Below are 19,618 nucleotides of genomic sequence, written 5' to 3'. Positions count from 1 at the left end.
AACAAAGGGACGAGGGACGCGCAACTCGGTGCCGCACGGTGCGCCAGCATCCCGAGGGCTCCGGGGGCGTCCTGGCCCACCCCAGGCCCCCAGGCTTGCCAGGAGCCTTGCGCGGGGGTCGAGGGAGCCTGTGGGGGTGGGTGCTGGAGGGTGGGTGCGAGCGTGGGAGCGTCCGCGGGACCCTGCGGCTCGCCCTGCCCTGCCCTGCCCTCCCTGCCCTCTCTCCCTTCCCCACTGTGCCAACACTCCTTAGGCTGGGGCTGGGCAACGCCGAACGAGATTCCCATCCCAATTTTTTTTTTTTTTTAAAGAAAAACTTAGTATTCTCTGTTGTGGTTTTGGGGGTTGATTCTTTTTAGCTCTTGAGTAAGGGCTTCGCATCCAGCTTCGTGTTGATCATTAGACTTCGGATCCCCTCCGGCCTCGGTGCTCTTTCGGCCGAGGCAACCACGGAGGTGACGCGTTCCCTTTCCCCGCAAAGCCAAACCACCCGGGTCCTGCCTTCGCTTTCCCCGCTCGATGTGAGCGTGTTTTTATACGTATATATAATTTTTTTTTTTTTTACCCCGCGCGGCCACAACAGCATCAGCTGGGGTTCCCCAAGGTCAGAAAATAGTTATTGATTAATCTATTAGAATAGTTGCCGAGAGAAATAAAAACGACGTAAAAAAAAAAAAAACAAAAAACAGCGAACCTATAAATAAAGAGGCCGTAACTAGCAGCCGGGAGTTGTTAAACGACTTAGCATGTGAAAAAGTCGGAAATGAGGCGCTGGGGACGGAGCCGGGACTGGCAGCGGCCTGGGTAAGTCGAGCGGAGCGCAGTAGAGGATTCCGGGCTTCCAGTTTGGACGCCGCGCTGGGGCTGGGACCGCAGAGCCACGTCGGGAGCTGGCGGTGTGACTTTCCGGGGCGGCGGGGCCGAGCCTCTCGGGAGTGGGGGGGGGGGCGGCCTCGGGCATGCGGGTGGGCTAGGCTCTCAGGTGCTGCTAACTCACGTGGATTCTTCTCTCTTAAGGCTCAGGTAAATCCTTCAAGATTTAACTTCCGCGGAAACCAGGAGCAGAGCGGGTGGAGGAGGCGAGGATGCGGCTAGTGCACACCAGTTTCCATGGCAAGGAAAATCAGTGATGGTAGGAAAGCTGTGGGGATTTAACTGGGGTTGGGGGTGGGAGGATGGCAACCCCACCACGAGTGCGTGTCATTGTCACTGCGTGCGCTTGGATCTCGCACCTGGAATAGTAGTGCTCCTGGCCCGCTGAGCCCGCGAGGCACCACCTCTCTCCTCCCGAAGTTTTAGGCCGCCTCGCAGCGAGCTGCAAGCGCGGGCCAGGTGTGGCGGGGTCCTTGAACCCAAGCCCTGTCTGTCCGCTAAGTCCTGGGAGGAGTATTTCGGCCTCACCAGAGCAAGGAGCACAGGGGAGCGGTCTGAGAGCAAATCGTTGGTGAAATATTTACAGAAGACGCTGGGTAACCGATTTAATTCCTGGTGGACAGCGGTGCTTCTGATTCCCTCAGTCTGTGTCTCTCACCTTGGCTCTCAGTCCTTGGCCTAGAAAAAAAAAATCCGTAAATTTACTTCATTATAGGCAGTGAGACACCTAGATTGGCTTTCATCTCCATTAGATAATTTCCTGGCTATGACATTAGTCCACGGGATCTCCATTTCGCAGGACGTTCCTGGTTTGTGCTGGGGATTGGGAGTGGGGGGGGGGGAGGGCAGTTACTCCATCCTGAGCCACCCAAGGAACTCTTAAAGTTTTTTTTTTTTTTTAATTTAAATGACCCTCTGGATGCCCCGTTGTACCTGACCCTAAAATGCATCTGAGTTGATTTCCGCAGCTGCACCTCTCTGTGGCCCTGCAGGTGCGAGCCGTTTACAATGCCATCTAGACAGCCTTCCGTGAAACCGACGGGAGCGGCGCGAGCTGGCTGCCCACTCTACCCGGCTGCAACTGTCCGAGCAACGCAATAATTACAAAAGGAAGGTCGGAAGGACAAAAAGAAAAAAAAAAAGAATGCGAAATCTAAAATTCAGAAATTACTTTTGCCTAGTTTCAGTTGTCCAGCTCCAATGCCAAGCGCGGGCCCCAATCCCCTTTACAGCGCAAGAGGCTGGGCTCCGGTGGACGCGTGCCGTGAGGGGTGGGGGGAGGGTAGCGGCTCCAGGGGCTGCCCTCGGCAGTCTTCTTAAAGTAGCCTCCAAATGAGCCTAATTTGGATTCTGCTGTCCGCCAGGGCTGGCTCTCGGGACTCCCTCGGTCCCTGCCTCACCCTCCCTCCGCCAAGACCTGGCCTGATCCGTCCGTTCCCTGGTGTCTCATTGGAACCTCCCTGGGGGAAGGGGTGGGGGGTGAACAACTCCCAGCCGCCAGTTCCATTTGTTGCGCTTTTTTCATTCGACACAATAAAAGTCAAATTAATTGATTCATACCATTAATTACGGCACGTAGCGTGAAAAGCAACGCTTCCCCTCGGTTAGAGATCTATTGTGCTAATCTCTTGTTCAATCAGTGTTACCATCTGATGCCGGGTCTGGCCCTTACAGAAACTTTTCGAGTCGATTAGCTAAATGATGAGACACGCAGGCCCTACTGGCGGCGGCCCCGACGTCCGCCGCCTGTGCCGGCCCAACCGCTTACTATCGATTTCCAGCCGCGGCAGCGGATTTTCCCGCGATCACTCGGGACTGGGGACCCGCCACTGTGTCCCCTTTCCGGGCTGACGGCGGCACCAGCGCGACCTCCCGGGGCCGGAAGGAGGCACCGCGGCGGCCCAGGTGGGAGGCCGGAAAGTTCCCGCAGTCCTCGCTGCGGGATGTCGCCGGGGCGGAAGGGCTGGAGCCGGTAGCTGTGCAGGGACCTGCCTTTCGCCGACTAGATTCTGGGCTAAGTAAATCCTGTTTGCCGCGTAATTGCAGTTTGCTGCTGAGAGCCCACAAATCGTCACTTACTGCCAAACTTCAGAACAGAGAGCCTCGAGAAGCGAGACAGCTACAGGGAGAAAGTGACACATTAGTCGGGGGAAGAAAAATGTGATAGACCCCAAACATTGGCGAGTGGGACAGGAGAAATGTGGATACATATTTTCTGGGTCGCAGAGGGCTACTGGGGAAGATAGAAGATCGAGTACACACACAATTATTATGAGTGAGAATAACTCCTTGAGTCGCAACAAGCTAACTTCCCGAGAGGAATTTAAAGAAGATGGCACCCAGCTGTCTCACCTGTTCAAATGTTTGAAACGTTTCAGCCAAAGGAGAAGGGAATAAGGTTCCCTCCGTTTCTCCTGGGGCCAGTAGAGTCCGTGGTACCCAGCTGGGGAGGCTACCTGAACGGGATCCGACGAGGGCGAGGTGGTGGCGGCGGTGGAGGGGACCGAGGTTCTAGCAACAGGAAACAAGAAAAGTGAAGTCCTGATCGATAAAAAGGAAATTGAGACGTCTCGGGGGGAGGGGAGACTTAGTGTGTTCTGAGGGGTGAGATGGAGATGGGGGAGGAAGAGATGGAACAATTTATGATGGAGAAGAGGAAGTTAATTACAACTCAATTTGGGTTCTTAAGTGGTCAACACTGAAAGAGGCACGGTAAGAGTGTGCGGAAGGCAGGAATAGCCCACCTATCTGTCGCTAGGCCCAAGGGAACCCAAGTGCCCTCTCCTCCTCCTCTAAGTCAGAGTCTATGCCAACGGTTTGAATAAGTCGTTGGTCGGAAGTGAGATGGAATCATCCTGCCGGTGCCTGGTGCACTTTTCTTATAATCCGGGGAGATGTGACCAGTTTCTAGGCAGTGAGGGGTGCGTCCCCCACCAAGAGCAGCCGCCCTCTTTAGAGCAGAAGGAAGGAAACGTGGGTGGAGCCCATTTGGAAAATACCCCTCCTTTCCCTCCACTCCGGCCCCCCACCCTAGCCCCAAGAACCAAAGTCGGCTTCTTCTTGACAATCTTCATAGATATGTTAAACTATTATCAGCTTCTGCTTGGATGGCCACCACCGAGCAAGGTGGGACGGGCTGAGATGATACCCAGGTCCCCAACCCACCCAGATTATTTCCAAGTGGGTAGGATTTTCAATTCACTTTCCACCAACCTTGTGTGTGTCTCCAGATCTCTTCGGGGTGGAAAAAAAACAAGACTAATTTAACATTCTTTGAATTTTCATCTCAAAACTTCATTTATTTTCAAAGTGTCCGCCACTCAGGGCCCATGCCAAGAAGTGCCTATAAATGGAGAAAGACCAAAGGGAAAGGAGGAGAAAGAGAGAGAGAGAAAGAGGATGGATTCGAATTTATTTATATTGGAAATGTATAAACATCCATTCTGTAAAAGGCAACACGTTTAATTAACGATGAGAGAGCAGTTAGGGGCAGAAAGCTAGTAAAATTGTGTGATAAATTTATGGCATTGTTAGCGTGCTTTTAATTATGGCTATTATGTTAATTATTTCACATTAGCATGGAGTTATCAGCAGCATGTCAGATTTAATCAAAACGAGCCTTTCTCTCGAAAATTGTTCTTTTCATCCACGAGGAGAAAGGTCCTGGGCAGGATCGGGGCTTAAAAATGACTTGGCATTGAAAGCTCGAGCCTTTCCGACACGGTTTGGAGCGACGTGGCCGGGCCCGGCTGTCCGCCGGGTCCCTCCAGGCTACCGGCAGCTCGCAGAGGAGCCGAGGGCTGGGTTTTTAGGAATTCACCATTTTCACCCCCTTCGGAGCCGACACTTCATCAAATGGGATCATTCTGTCAAACAATATGATGCTGCTCATTTTTATCTGTCCCGCTTTACAAAACCCTATTCAACCCGCCGAGAAGCAACAAAAGCCTCGAAGCGGCGCTGCGGCCGCTGGCGGTCACCGCCTGCCCGGAGCGCTAGACTGAAAGGCAACAGGGCCGGAGGAAAGCAGGCGGCGGGCGCGCGCCCCTCGCCGCCCGAGGGAACGCGGCCGGCCAGGGGCCCGCGCGCCCAGGTGACCAGCCCTCGGGTGTGGCTCGGGCGGGACACGCCTCTCCCAGGCCCGCGCCCGCCTGCGGCCTCCCCTCAGGCGCAGGCCAGTACCACCTTTCCCTCCCGGCGAACGACTCGCCCACCCAGGCCACATCGATTTTTTAATCACTGCCGATCGATTTATTGGGAGCAAATAAATAGCCCGTTTTGGAAACGTTTCAATTGTTGCCTTGATGGTTGGGGCGCTGACGCGGGCGTGGGCGCAGGGCCGAGGGGCGCGCGCCGGAAAGGGCTTGTGGGAAAGTGCGGTGCGCAAAGGCCGAGCGCCGCTTGCGGCGGGAGTCTCGAGCGTGTGCGCGCGCGGGGCCGCCCACCACAGGTGCCCCTGCGCCTCCATCTCGGGCGATGCCCCGGCATCCTCGAGGGTCCGTCCGGCTTCCTCCTCATGTACTCAGCTCCCTCTGGCGGCGGGGCGGGCGTGAGCTCAGCGCCAGCCTTTCTACCTTGTCACGTCCAGGCAAGTTCGCCCGGGTCTCTGATTCATTAGCAAAGTTTTCCTTCAGGCCACCGAGCGGCCCCGAATCCAGTCCGCGGGACGCTCGCAGGTTGAGGCCTCTCAGGCCCCGAGCAGCTCGCGCCCACGTCGTTGGCCTTCCGGCCCAGGCCGGCGGACGCCACTGCCGCCCGGTCCCTGGATCGCGAGCGGTCTTCGGGCGCAGGACCACTCAGGCCCCCGCCCTTCCCGGGACAGGGCTGTGGACCGGCCAGCTGTTGCCTTATTTTTAGCGCCATTCCATTCGCGCGGTTATATTTAACTCGGTCCACTCCTCCGAGGAGGTCGCTCGGACATCGAATTCTCTACATCGCAGCCTAGGCCGGCCCGCCTCGCCTCAGGGGCGGTCCCTCAGGGGGCAGATTGGAAAACCCCTGCTTAAGAATCTTTGACATCTCTGGAGTTTGGCTGGGAGAAGAGAGGCTGAGAGGGCTGGTTCTAGGAGCTGTCGCTAGCGCGCCGGCGTGCACTCTGCGTAGAGGTGCAGTGTTGTGGGGGGAAGGGGAGTTCGGCCGAGGAGTCAGTCCCAAGGGAAGGTTCTCGGCGGGTGGTGTCGGGTCCACTTCCTTCTAATGCGTGGCCCAGAGTGTCCAGGCGACCTGGAAGACCTCTTACAACTCTGCCCTTCGGAAAGTTTATGATTTTTTGTATTCATGCAGCAGTCCCCTCCTCTCCCTACTCCCAAACACAGACTCAACAGGGTACTTAAATCTGAGGAGTTACGTTGGCTTCCCAGTTCCAGCCCGCTCTTCCCCTTGACAGAATCCCAAGAAGGCCATGCCGTGGGCTCAGTCACGTCCTGGGGGAAGGATCCACTTATCGGGTGTTGAAACGCCATTCTAACATGTACTTTATTCACTCAGCTGAAACTGAATTTACAGACAATGCAAAAGTCACATACTAAAGGTACACATACAGACCTGGGACATGGAAACTCGCTTTTATATTTTAAATTCTCTTTCTAACGTTTTATATATGTATTTTTTTATTAGAGAGAGCAGGAGCACATGAGCGGTTGGTTATGTATTCATGTATTTGTTTATTATTAGAGAGAGAGCACATGAGGGGGGGAAGAGAGAGAGAGAGAGAGAGAATATGAGCCCAGCCATATCAGGATCCCAGAACTCTGGGATCATGACCCCCATGGAAATCAAGAGTGCCATGCTCATCAAAATAAGATTTTATTTTTAAGCAATCTCTACACCCAGTGTGGGGGGCTCGAACTCACAACCCTGAGACCAAGAATGGCTCGCTTTGTTGATTGAACTAGCCAGGCTCCCCAGGAAGGGATTTTTCCATACAGTACAGTAGTAAAAATGCATTTTTTTTCCTTGTGATTTTCTTAACAGCATTTTCTTTTTTTCTAGCTTACTTTATTGTATAAGAGTATAGTATATAATACATATAATAAACAAAATATGTGTTGACTGTTTATGTTATTGGTAAGGCTTCCTGTCACCACGAAACTATTCACAGTAAGTTGTGGGGGAATCAAAAATTATACTCAGGTTTTTGACTGCTTGGTCTGTGTCCCTAACCTCAGCGTTGTTCAAGGGTTAATTGTATAAATAAATGCATATATATTCATTTATTCATTTGTTAATACTTTGAACAATTCCAGACTCTGGAAAATGCTAGAGAGGAAAAGAATTAAATCAGGGTTCTAGGGGGATAAGTACTATGGTAGAGGTAAACAGAGCACTTAGGAGGTCAGTGGGTGGGAAATGAGAAAAATGCTTTCCAATACAGAAGATAATACTGACCAGCTAGCTCTAGCTTCAGAGGCATTGGGGAAAAATCAGGGAGGAATAAATTAGAACCTGAGGTACTTTGGGAAAACAAAGTACTAAGATGTCTGAGTGTGCTTCTGGATAGCCACAGGGTACTTGGTCTCAAGGGAGATGGGGAATAGAGTGTGACAAGGAAACAGATGAGAGTAGGAAGAAGGGAGAAGGTATAGTATAAAAATAGAACTTTGCTTAGAAATTTGGTCTAGGTCCAGTATGAAGTATGACCCATTTTAGATTACATGGAAGTGCTTTAACTAACACATGGGAGAAATTTAAAAGGGAACATAGATGAAAGGAAAGGATTTCATTGGAGAGCCTGATAGGGATGGACTATGGAAAAGATTGGCTAGTATGCCCATCTCCTTTTCTAACCTCACATTAGTTCATCAAGGAACAGGTACTGGAGGGTGCCTGGGTGGCTCAGTCGGTTGAGTGTCCGATTTCGGCTCAGGTCATGATCTCACAGTTCGTGGGTTCAGGTCTCGCATCAGACTCTGTGCTGACCTCTAGCTCAGAGCCTGGAGCCTGCTTCACGTTCTTTGTCTCCCTCTCTCTCTGACCCTCCCCTGCTCAAGCTGCCTCTCTTTCTCTCTCTCTCAGAGATAAATAAAACACTAAAGGAAAAAAAAAAAAGGAACAGGTACTGGAACTACAGGAGTTAATAAGATAGGGTCCACTTTTACGATATTAACTCCACAAGGATAGGAATTTTCATCTGCTTTGTTCACTATTTTATCCCTGGCCTCCAGCTAAACATTGCTTGGGTGGGGAGTAGGTGAAAGTTGGGGGGTGCCACTAGACAAGGGAAAGGGGAGTCATGCTCAATAAATATTGGTTAGCTCTGCGCCCACAGCACAGAGCCTGGGGCCTACCTCAGATTTTGTGTCTCCCCCTCTCTCTGCCCTTCCCCTGCTCACGCTCAGTCTCTCTCTCTCAAAAATAAATAAGCATTAAAAATTTTTTTTAAATAAATATTGGTTAAATGAAGGAATCAGTAATACACAGCCCCACTCTGATGGGTGACTTATTCAAGAAATCCATAGCTAAAATATAGTGTGATGAATTATAAATACTTAGAATATTATAGGAGTGCAGAGTAGACATACCTAATTCTGCTAGGAAAAGACAAGGAGTACATAAGAAGGCTTCCCAAAGGAAATAATGCTTGAGCTGTCTTGAATAATAACTGCTGTTAGGTGGATGAAGAGAGGAACAGAGTTCTAAGGAGAGAACACTGCATGAGCAGAGACACAGAGATATACCAGACGTGAGGGAGCAGCATAGAGTTTAATATGACGGAAATAGGAGGCAGGGAGTGGCTGGAGTTGATACTAGAGATCTAGACAAGGGTGAAATCATGAAGATTCCTGAATATGCACTAAAGAGCCTGAAAATGGAAACGAGTCACTGATGGTTTCAACTTTATGATTGGCAAGATCAGAGCAAAATGTTGGAACAGTCTTTTAAGGGCATGTGAAGGATAAATTAGATGGAGTAAGACTGGAGATAGTAAACAGGCTATTTCAGTTATCTCAAAAGTGATGGAAATGTGGCTCAAATTATTGGCAATGGGACTGGAGAGAAAGGACGAATTTGAGAAGGATTTAGGAGGTAAAATTGGTAGGACTAAGTGTCTAATTAATAAAGGAAAAGGAATTCATGATCACTCCCAGATAAGAAATTTGGGTGTCTGGAGGAAATGTTGGGAGAATACAGATGGAGGAACACTCTCTAGTCTCTTTTTCCTTAATCATCCACATGACTACCCATGTTATCTCCTTAAATATTAGTCAGAGCATGACAGTCACCTTCTGATCAAAAACCTCTATTTATAGAAGAAAATCCAACTCTTTAGGAAAGTAATTTAGGTGTGCCATGATCTGGCTCCAGCTTAACTTCTAGGGTCACTTGTACCCCATATTCCAGCTTCATGGGACTATATGCTATTCTCAGGAGACACCATGAACTCCTTTATATAGCAGTTGTGTGACTTAGAGCACATTCGTAGACTTTCTGTACCATGTTTTCTCATCTGTAAAATGAGGATGATAATACCTTACATATGTGGTTATTGTAAGGATTAAATATACCCAAAACACTTAGAGCAGGGTTTGACACATACATTTCTTTTTACATGAGTTGTATGCCTTTTCCTGTTTTTTGATTGAGAAACATAGTCTCAGCTTTTTAGGAATTTTCAGTTTAGTTGTAAGGGTAAGAGAGGTAGACATTGTAAGCCCTTGAAGACAGAGATTTCTCAATGTTAGATTATTATTATCTTTACCCTGAAAGGACTATTGTAGACTTTTGAGCAGGGAAGTGATGTGACTGGATATGTGTTTTAGCAATATCACTCTATCATCAGCAAAGAGAACAGACTGAAAGGAGATGAGTTTACTTTTGCATATACTGAACTGCAGGCGCCAGTGAAAATTCTGGGTAGAGATAATTAGTAGGAGATAAGAGTTTAGAGTAGTCCTGTCTAATGGATGTATAATGTGAGCTACGAATGTGAGGCATGGATGTCCTTTCAAATGTTTAATGGCTACATTTAAAAAAGTAAACAGAAATAGGTAAATTCATTTTAATGATACATTTTATTTGCCCAGTATTCTTCAAAGTGTTGTCATTTCAACATGTTTATGAAAATTTTTGAGATATTTTCCATTCATTTTTCTAAGTCTTTGAAATATGTTGTGTATTTTATCCTTATAGCCATCTCAGTTTGAAGTGGCCGCATGGCAAGTGCTCCATAGCCACATGTGGTTAATGTCTATGGTATTGGACATCTCAGGTCTAGAACTTGAGAAATCCCGGCTACGAGTAAAGATTTGGGAGTCATCAGCATTCAAGTGTAACAGTTCAGGCGATGAGAGTGAGTAAGCTTTTGGGATGCCTGGGGTGGCTCAGTTGGTTGAGCATTTAACTCCTGATTTCAGTTCAGGTCATGATCCCAGGGTTGTGGGATGGAGCCCTAAGTCAGGCTCCATGCTCAGCATAATTAATTAAGATTTTCTTTCTCTCTCTCTGTCTCTTTCTCTCTCCCTCTCCTCTTTCTCTCTCTTTTCCCCCATCTGCTCTTCTCTCCACTCTTGCATTCTCCATCTTAAAAAGAGTCTGAAAGTGATAACCTCAGCAAATGGGAATGTTTGGGATGAGGAAAGGCTATGGGAATATCAGAGATGAGTGAAAGAGAAAGAGCTCATAAAGGAGAGTGAGAAAATAGAATATAAATTGGGAGGAATACCATCATGGAAAGCAAGCAAGAGGGACTTTTGAGAAGATAAGTGTAGTCAATAGGATCAAGTGTTTTTGAGATGTATTTTTATTATGTGTAATTTTTAAAAAAATTTTTAATGTTTATTTCTGAGAGACAGAGAAAGAGAAAAAGAGAGAGCATGAGCAGGGGAGGGTCAGAGAGAGAGGGAGACACAGAATCCGAAACAGGCTCCAGGCTCTGAGCTGCTAGCACAGAGCTAGACGCAGGGGTTGAACCCACAAACTGTGAGATCATGACCTGAGCCGAAGTCAGACAATTACCGACTGAGCCACCCAGGCGCCCTTACATGTAATTGTTATATAGATATTATTATAAGGGTTTGGCCATCTCTTATAGGAATTATTTAAGTATAAGTAGGTTGGTTATTCAAATTCTGGCAAGACAGTTACCAAGAGTAGATATCATTTCTTCATTTTGTGCATAGTCACAAAATGTTATTGTTTGATTTCATTAAAACACGTGTGTTGCCCCTTTCTATGAACTTGTGCCAGTCACAGTGACCAAACTGTCTATTGCTACTTGCCTCGAACCGTTTAAGTCTACTTTCAAGTTTAAGTGTATCTAGGGCCTGTTTTGTTCTCAGAATTGTCCCAGTTTGGTTAATAAATTATTTGGTTACCCCATACATGGTAGAGATAATTTTCAACACCTGAAATATAGTCGAACTGCCCATCAGGTTTTCTACTGATGGATGGAAAAGTACTTAAAAAAAAAAAAAAAGAAAGAAAGAAAGAAAAAGAAGAGTGCTTAAAACAAATGTAAGTGCCACTTATTATAGTTTTAATTTGCCTCCCTTAGGTCAGGGCTTCTCTTTGGACTCTCCTGAAGTGTTCTGAAGGGAGTTGAGGCAGCATAACCTGCCATGTAGGACTGTGACTGAATCTACTTTGTGAGTATATCTGTACATTCTCATCCCATCCACATTCCCAGGATAATGAAAGTGATTTTTTAAAGTACTTTCTATGTGCTACATGATTTCATATGCAATTTACATGTATTTAATTTTTACTACAATCTTATGAGGGAGGGGCTATAATTATTCCCATTTTACAAATGAGGAAGATTAGTCAGCCAGTATTTGAACCCATGCTTGGGGGCTGACTACCATAATCCATTTTGCCCAGTGAGAAAGAAGGGGAAGGTTGTTTAGGGGTTTCTAGGAAAGGTTTTCTGCTATAGACATTGTTAGGTCTGCATATATTACTTGCAGTTGTCATCTTTTGGCTTTGAGGCTAGCAGAGGAAAAGGCTGGAAAGCACTTAGATTCTTCATTATGTAATTGAGCAACTGAATTAATCAATGCCAGAAAAGCAAATTTTCTTTATTTTTAAACCACTTTCTAGTTGTAGTCATGAATTTACTTTTTTTTTTTATTTATAAAATATTTAAGTAGTCTCTACATCTAACATGGGGTGTAAACTCACAACTGTGAGATCAAGAGTCACTTGCTCTTCCTACTTAACCAGTCAGGTGCCCTGTAGTCATGAATTAATTTAAAGTGACACCCAGTCAGCATGACTTGTGTTTTTTTTGTTGTTGTTGTTGTTTATTTGTTTGTTTGGGCTGATTGCTCAGGTGAAGACTGGAGAAGAATAGTGGATAATGAGATATAAATAGAGTTATGTACTAATGTGTTTACCAAGTACAGTAGGTATACTTTACAAATAAATTTATTACAAGTATGGATCTCCCTCTTTCCATTTTCTTCTCCCCTCCCCCCTTTCCTGTGCCCTTATCTCTTTCTTCTGTTCTTTCCCATTCATTTTTCCTGATCCTATTTTTCTTTCCCCTTTCTTCTCCTGTGTAGGTAACTTCTCTGTCTTCTTTGAGCTACCACTTATTTCTATGTATTATTTTATTCAATACCCATAACAGCCCTGTCTAGTAGATACTGATTAATATTCCCATTTTTTAGTTGATAGATTAGACTAAGCAACTTGTTCATGGTCATACAGCTAAAAAGTAGCCAAACATGCATACAGCTCAAGTCTATATGATTCCACAGTCTGTGCTTTAACCACTATGCAAGAGTGAAAGGAATTCTTGTAAAAGAAAATTTACTAGTTCTCAGTGTTAAACTCGTAGAGTTCATATATCTATATAAGATATATCTACTAATAGAAATATAAGAACAGAAAACTGAGGTTAAGGCCTCTAAATCTTATGTCAGCCAATACTGTAACTTTAAAATAATTAATATTGAAGTGTTTATTTTTCTTTAAAACAAAGAAGATAAAACTTTGAAAGTTTAAAACAAGATCAAGATTCTAATTTTTCTAACTAGTTTTACCCTATCATGTTAGCTGGTGCCCTGGAGACTTGATTGTCACCCCTTAGGTAGCTAAATAGGAGGAAAATTTCAATCCCAGACCTTCTCACCCCACGCCCATATATGAAGATGCTAAAAGGGTGGCAACCACCTCTGATATTTATCTTTTTTTCTAGGATATTTTATACCAAATCATGACCTAGAGAGAGTTCTCTGAAGCCTAAGGAAATGAATCCTTTTGTATTAGTTTAGAAAATTTTACTTTTAGTGTTCTGATTTTGCAGTTGTTTAGAGAGTCATATTTAGTTTTGACCATGTATCTTTCCTTTTTAGGAATAGGAAATTGGCCCTCAAAAAAGGCATGAAAACTTCTGTCTCTGGTATCAGAGTTCTGTCTCAGTTATAAGTCTGTAACTGTTTGGGACTACTTAGGAATTCAAATTTTTTTGAACACCGTGCTTTAGAGAGGAAAATGTTTTCTTTGTGCACTGATTTGGGTGTTGTTTAGAGAAAGTGATATTTAGTTTGGAGAATGACAATCTTCTTGTCCCCTTATAGATTAGTATTGATAACTGACAAATAGCCCTGATGCCCCCAGGGCATTCACAGTTTTTGAATATTCACTCCTATTTATTTAAAAGACTTAGAGGAAAACAGCTATACTTACTCTTTTATTATGTTAATCTAATTTACATACTGACTGGAATTGTTTATATAGGGGATTTTGACTGGGATACTGTTTGCCTAAGGAAGTAAACTTGGTAGCAATCTTGTCTTTCAGTATTTACAGTCTGCAAGCTGTATATATTTGGGGAATCTTTCTAAAATATTGCATGACAGGAAATTTCAATAAGCATGTTTAAATGAATTCTAAGGAAACAGACAGAAAGGAAATATGCCTCTCTGGTTCTGAAACATTTATCTCCCTGAGTGGAAAAGGGTAGGGGTAAGCCTTTGAATGATAGATAGTCCAAGAGAATAATGCACATTAATCTGTGGTTTAATGTGTTCCCTAAATGTCTTAATTGCTTTTAAAGTCATGTAAATAAATAACATTCAAAGGATGTGAATTAATATCCTAAGAAATGACTTTGCTGATATAAGGGCTGCTATTTCAAATAATATTTGTATCGCACCACAAATAATTTTCTGCCAAGAATTAAAACCTGTGGTTGGGAAACCAGAATTTACTAACTGTCAGTAGGAACATTTTTGTTTTTTGTTTTGCATTTTTGTTTTACCATAAGGCTAATAATCCTTGCCCTAGGTATTCACATGTTGTTTCACAAAGGAAGGAAGGATCAACACTCTCAGGGTGGGGACAGAGGATCTTGGATTGCTAAACCTTACAATCTTATCTTTGCAGCACATTAAAGCTAGGAGTTGAACCTAAAGATAAATTCAGCATATCCTTAGTTTTATTTCTGAATACAACATTTTATGTCCTACAGAGAGAAGTTTTAAAAAAAGATTTGTTTTAAATGATCATTAATTTTGTGAATTAAAAGTGAGGTATCTGGTCATAATGCTTCTTCTCATTCTCCCCTCAAATGATTAAAATAAAAATCTATAAGCTGATTCCAATTTTGGAGAAGTTTTAATATTGAACTTTATTTGATTACGAAAACTCAGCTTATTCTCTCTTTTGCATTTATGAGTGACCCACTCCCCTGACTCCTCCTGAACATATGAAGGTTCTATAGTATTTATATCTTAGACTCATGATTAGAAATACATGATTCAGTATATAAATACATATAACATAAGCACATACATATATGAAACACATGTTTCATAGAACAAGATTCACACTGTGTGTTGTACTATGATTTATTTTCCCTATTCTGGAGGAAAAAAATGCTAGTCACGACCCACAAAATTGATTTCATGGCCCACTAATGAGTTGCAACCAACAGTTTAATAAAACACTATCCAGACTCTAGAGAAATAACAGAATTGACCAAGCACATTCTTTTTGACTTGATGGAATTCTGAAGCCAGTGAAACCTCTCCTCCTTCCTTTATACCATCTTCCTTGTTTTTCACTATGCATTTGTTTCCTCATGTTATATTTAGACCTGGGACTTCACATATTTGAAAGGTGGAAAGCTGATTTTTGTCACCACTAGCTTCAGAAGTAGAGATGTTGCAGCCAGGAAGTGTCTCATAGAATAACTTGCAAAGGAATGAAACAGTTGTAACTCAGGTATGAATATCAGATCCTTCTGGGCACACTTTAAACCTATTGTAGAGATGGCCTTTATTAGAGATTTACTTACTTCTTGTGAAAGATGAGTCTATAGCCTTGCTTTTTAAGCACTGTGTATGGATATTTAAAATAATCTCTTTTTGAAAAAATTCACAAATTTCCTAAAATTCATAAATCCTTTTGTACTATAGCAAATAATACTAGAATATCAACTTCAGGAAAGCAAGGATTTTTGTCCATTTTTTCACTAATATATCCCTAATCCCTAGAACACTGCCTGATATAAGCTGGTGCCCATTCAATACTTGTTCAGTAAATCTAAACTTAGTTATTTCCTAAAGAATTCCCTCACTGGAGTACACCTGTATTCACATAGCGTGGGGGGTTGTACACAGTGTTGCCGGTCAGAGTTCCTTATCATGTTTTCTAGAAGACTCTTTGGACCAAGATCACATTAAAAAGTAATCTCAGGGCACCTGGCTGACTCAGTCAGTAGAGCAAGGAACTCTTAATTTCAGGGTCGTAAGTTCAAGCCCCACATTGGGCATGGAGCCTACTTAAAAAAAATATATGAAAAATAACCTCAATGCAGTTTATGCATGTCAATTTTGCCTTATTAAAGCTGTTAACAAAACTAGGGCACCCTCCTACACTGTTGGTGGGAATGTAAACTGGTACAGCCCCTCTGGAAAACAGTGTGGAGGTTCCTCAGGAAACTAACAATAGAACTCCCCTATGACCCAGCAATAGCACTGCTAGGAATTTACCCAAGGGATACAGAAATGCTGAGGCATAGGAGCACATGTACCCCAATGTTCATAGCAGCACTCTCCACAATAGCTAAAACATGGAAAGAGCCTAAGTGTCCATCAGCAGATGAATGGATCAAGAAGATGTGGTTTATCTATACCATGGAATACTACATGGCAATGAGAATGAAATCTGGCCATGTGTAGCAACATGGATGGACCTTGAGGGTGTTATGCTGAGCGAAATAAGTCAGGCAGAGAAGGACAAATATCATATGTTTGCACATATAGGAGGATTAGGAGGATCTTGACGGAGGACTGTGGGGGAGGAGAAGGGGAAAAATAGTGGGGGAGAGGGAGGGAGGCAAACCATGAGAGACTCTTGAATGCTGACAAAAACTGAGGACTGATGGATGTGGGGGGGAGGAGAGATGGGTATGGAGGAAGACACTTGTGGGGATGAGCACTGAGTGTTATGTGGAAACTAATTTGACAATAAACTATTTGTAAAAAAAAAATAAATAAAGCTGTTAAAACTAAACAAAACAAAATAAAAATAACCTCTTTAATGTAAAAGTATTGCTTTAAGTGAGGCAAATGATACTAGGAAAGAACAAATAACCAATAGGAGACAAAAAAAATTCTACTATGCATGATAATATCAAGCATTTATGAGTGCTTAAAAGCTAGGTAGGAAGGGAGAAATAATCAATTCTCTGTCATTCAGTTCTCATATTTCTGAGATACTACTTTTTTTTCCCAAGAAATTTAGAGAGCTTAAGTAAATTACTCAAACCTGCACAGGTAATAAGCAGTTAAACTGGAATTTGAACCCAGGTCTACTATTTTAAGTTTGTAGTAGTTGTGGTTGAAGCTTACGTATTAAGTCACAAAAGTCAACTTATACACTTCAGTTTTAGATTCATGTATTTGGCATTTTTTCATTATTCATTTATTTATTAAAAATTTTTTCAAATGTCTTTATTTTTGAGGGGGAGAGAGACAGAGTATGAGTGGGAGGGGCAGAGAGAGAGAGGGAGACACAGAATCTGAAGCAGACTACAGTCTCTGAGCTGTTAGCACAGAGCCCAAAGTGGGGCTCAAACCCGTGAACTGCGAGCCAAAGTTGGAGGCTTAACCTACTGAGCCACCCATTATTCATTTAAGCAAATTAATTGAAACCCTACAATAAACCAGGCATTAGGTCAACAGTATTAACTGTCTTTGCTCTCAAGACATAAGATCTGATGGAGCAGACAGGTAATAGACAAGTTAAGAAACAAACAAAAAGTACAAAATGTGATAAAGGAAGAAATAGAGTGTTACAATAGAGAATAAATGCTGGGAAGTCTAGGGTGATTAATTTTAAGATAGGATTCCCTAATGGGTCTTTTAAGCTAAGATCTGGAGGATGGGGAACCAGTCTAAGAGCGTAGACATAGTTGTTAAGTAGTACAAGGGTGACAACACAGTGTTCCAGGTAGCAGAATGGCCCAAGGCAAAAGCCCTGAGGCACAAAAGAGCTTGGGTAGGTAGACAGGAGCTTTGTGTGCCTTAAGAACAAGAAATGTGGTTGGAGAGGTTGAGCTGGGGCCAGATCATAGTCTTGTCAGTCCTGGAAAGGGGTTTGGATTTTACCACATATGCACAGGGGTAACCATTCTTAGATCAGTTCTCAGATCAGTCCTTCAGATAACACTGCCAATGAGAGGTTTTTACTTGGAATGCTTGGTAAACTCATTGCATCAAATAAAATTGCAATATTTAGGGGCGCCTGGGTGGCTCAGTCGGTTGAGTGTCCGACTTCAGCTTAGGTCATGATCTCACGGTGTTGGGTTCGAGCCCTGTGTCAGGCTCTGTGCTGACTACTTGGAGCCAGGAGCTTGCTTCGGATTCTTTGTCTCCCTCTCTTTCTGAGCCTCCCCTGCTCACGCTGCCTCCCTCCCTCTCTCTCTGTCTCTCTCTTTCTCTCTCTCAGAAATAAAACATTACAAAAAAAAGAAATTTCAATATTTAATTAATTAGCATGTATTACATTAACTACTGTGTCCAGCCCTCTAATACCTTTTCAAGAGTGCATGTATTTTCTTTGGTAATTTCCCATTTGGAAATGCCTAGCATTTTACTTTTATTCCTATACTATCTATCCCTATAATACATTGATTGGCTGTTAGAAAGCATGTATTTAAGTCTTACTACTATGGATCCTATTCTGATGAATTTGCAGACTAATAGCAGAGTTAAGATACATAAAATATTACATTATAAAGTAAAATGTGTTAAGTGGAATAAAAGATACCAATAAAATACTCCTGGGAATTCAGAAGAGAAAGAGATTCCTTTCAGCCCTGGGGGATTAAGGGGAAGGAGAGCAGGAGGATTAAGGGAGACTTCCTGAAGGAGGTAGCATTTGCTCATGGTTTTGAAAGGATAATTAGGATTTAAACATTAGGAAGTAGAGAAAAGGTCAAAAAAATCTTATTAATTCCAAGTATAAATGAGTGCATGTGTGTTTAGCTAGTCCTTACTGCATTGCGGATCCTCACTTTGATATGATTGTCAGCAGACCCTTGGGAAACATTCAGGACTAAAATTGTTTGAATGTATTATGCTGTAGGATTGAAGTTCATTGTACTCTGTAAGGAAATTATCTGTAGTTCTACCCAGGGCTATTTGTCTTGACTTTCTCAGCTGCTTAAATTTATTAACAAATAATATGGAGACCTAAAGAATTAGAGAGGTGGTTTTAAAAGAGCATTGCATGGGGACAAAAAAATCTAATCTTGTTCTCTTGCTGTCTTAATGAGTGATCTTGTTTCTAAAACTTTTTGTCTGTGAAGGGGAAAATAATATTTCTATCCCCTACCTATTAAGGCAGGGGTGACTATGAGCTGTGATGAAAAACCTCAAAAGAAAGACACTGCATAAATAAAACAATAAAAATAACAATTAAGAAAACACTTATGCAAAATGATGTTGTTGAAACAGAAAGTTTTGTATAGAACCATGGGGTTCTTGAAATTCCTTCCCTTTATTTTTTTAAACAAGATTTGGAAGTTAAAGATGATTAGAAGTATTTAAATTTGTGGTTGAGTATGGTCAATTCACAAGGCAGTGTAAGCAGGCAGTTTATAAGGCTATCTGTCCTTATTAACTGGGTGGGGAGGATAGGGGTGGGTGGGTGATGATGGTGTCCTTTGTTAAAATCTGGAAGTGAAAAGCTAAACTCTACCCAGTTTAAAAAGCAGCACTCACAGTAACTTCAGGATGCACTTATGTCATTTATGTTAAAACATAAAAAAATATTTGGAAAGAGTTTCAAGATGTTTTGTAAAGATAGATTTCTTAGAAAGAGGGATTTCTTAGAAAGCTAAGGCGCAATATTGCTATATTTTATTCTGAATGCCTATAGTGTATGATATAGCTTGTAAAAAATCTTAATTTGAAGCATGGTAAAGTACATTGTGGTGAAGCATTTGCTATATCCACCAGTGTCCCAGTTCTCTCAAGCTTGATATATTTAAATGATTTCATTACTATCTGAAGATTATTCTTTCTGATCTTAATTTGAAGATTCTAGTTTTAAACACTAAGGAGTCAAAAGAAAACTAGTACTTTTAGTTAATTAATAAAGCTATTACTTAGAGAACTAAGAAAAAACCCTTTAATGCATTTTAACCTTATAAATTCAGAGCAATACCATCAAATATATTTTAGTCATATATTACTAAATGACTTAAAACATCTATTTCAAGGAAAGTATTTTGAATGGAATCTTGACTTTTACATAACAATTGATAAGTAAACCCTGTTCCCAAACTAGG

At 43.1% G+C, this 19,618-nt stretch overlaps 1 long non-coding RNA gene across 2 annotated transcripts; it reads right to left on the bottom strand.

Annotated features, from left to right (window-relative positions):
- Positions 1 to 697: 697 nt before the first annotated feature.
- On the bottom strand, positions 698 to 3,682 carry LOC120232624. Of its 2 annotated transcripts, XR_005528611.1 has the most exons (5): positions 3,618 to 3,682; positions 3,226 to 3,384; positions 2,434 to 2,992; positions 1,807 to 1,954; positions 698 to 1,551 (listed from the first exon to the last, which is right to left on the bottom strand). It is a non-coding gene; the product is annotated as an uncharacterized LOC120232624 (long non-coding RNA). The 2 variants fall into 2 exon arrangements; XR_005528612.1 differs by lacking the exon at positions 2,434 to 2,992.
- Between the last annotated feature and the right edge of the window lie 15,936 nt (positions 3,683 to 19,618).

This window comes from Hyaena hyaena, unplaced genomic scaffold (genome assembly GCF_003009895.1).
Source record: "Hyaena hyaena isolate Hyena2069 unplaced genomic scaffold, ASM300989v1 scaffold_75, whole genome shotgun sequence".
In the NCBI taxonomy this organism is placed as follows: domain Eukaryota; kingdom Metazoa; phylum Chordata; class Mammalia; order Carnivora; family Hyaenidae; genus Hyaena; species Hyaena hyaena.
Note: the sequence above shows the minus strand (reverse complement) of the source record. Positions and strands in the feature narration are given on the sequence as shown.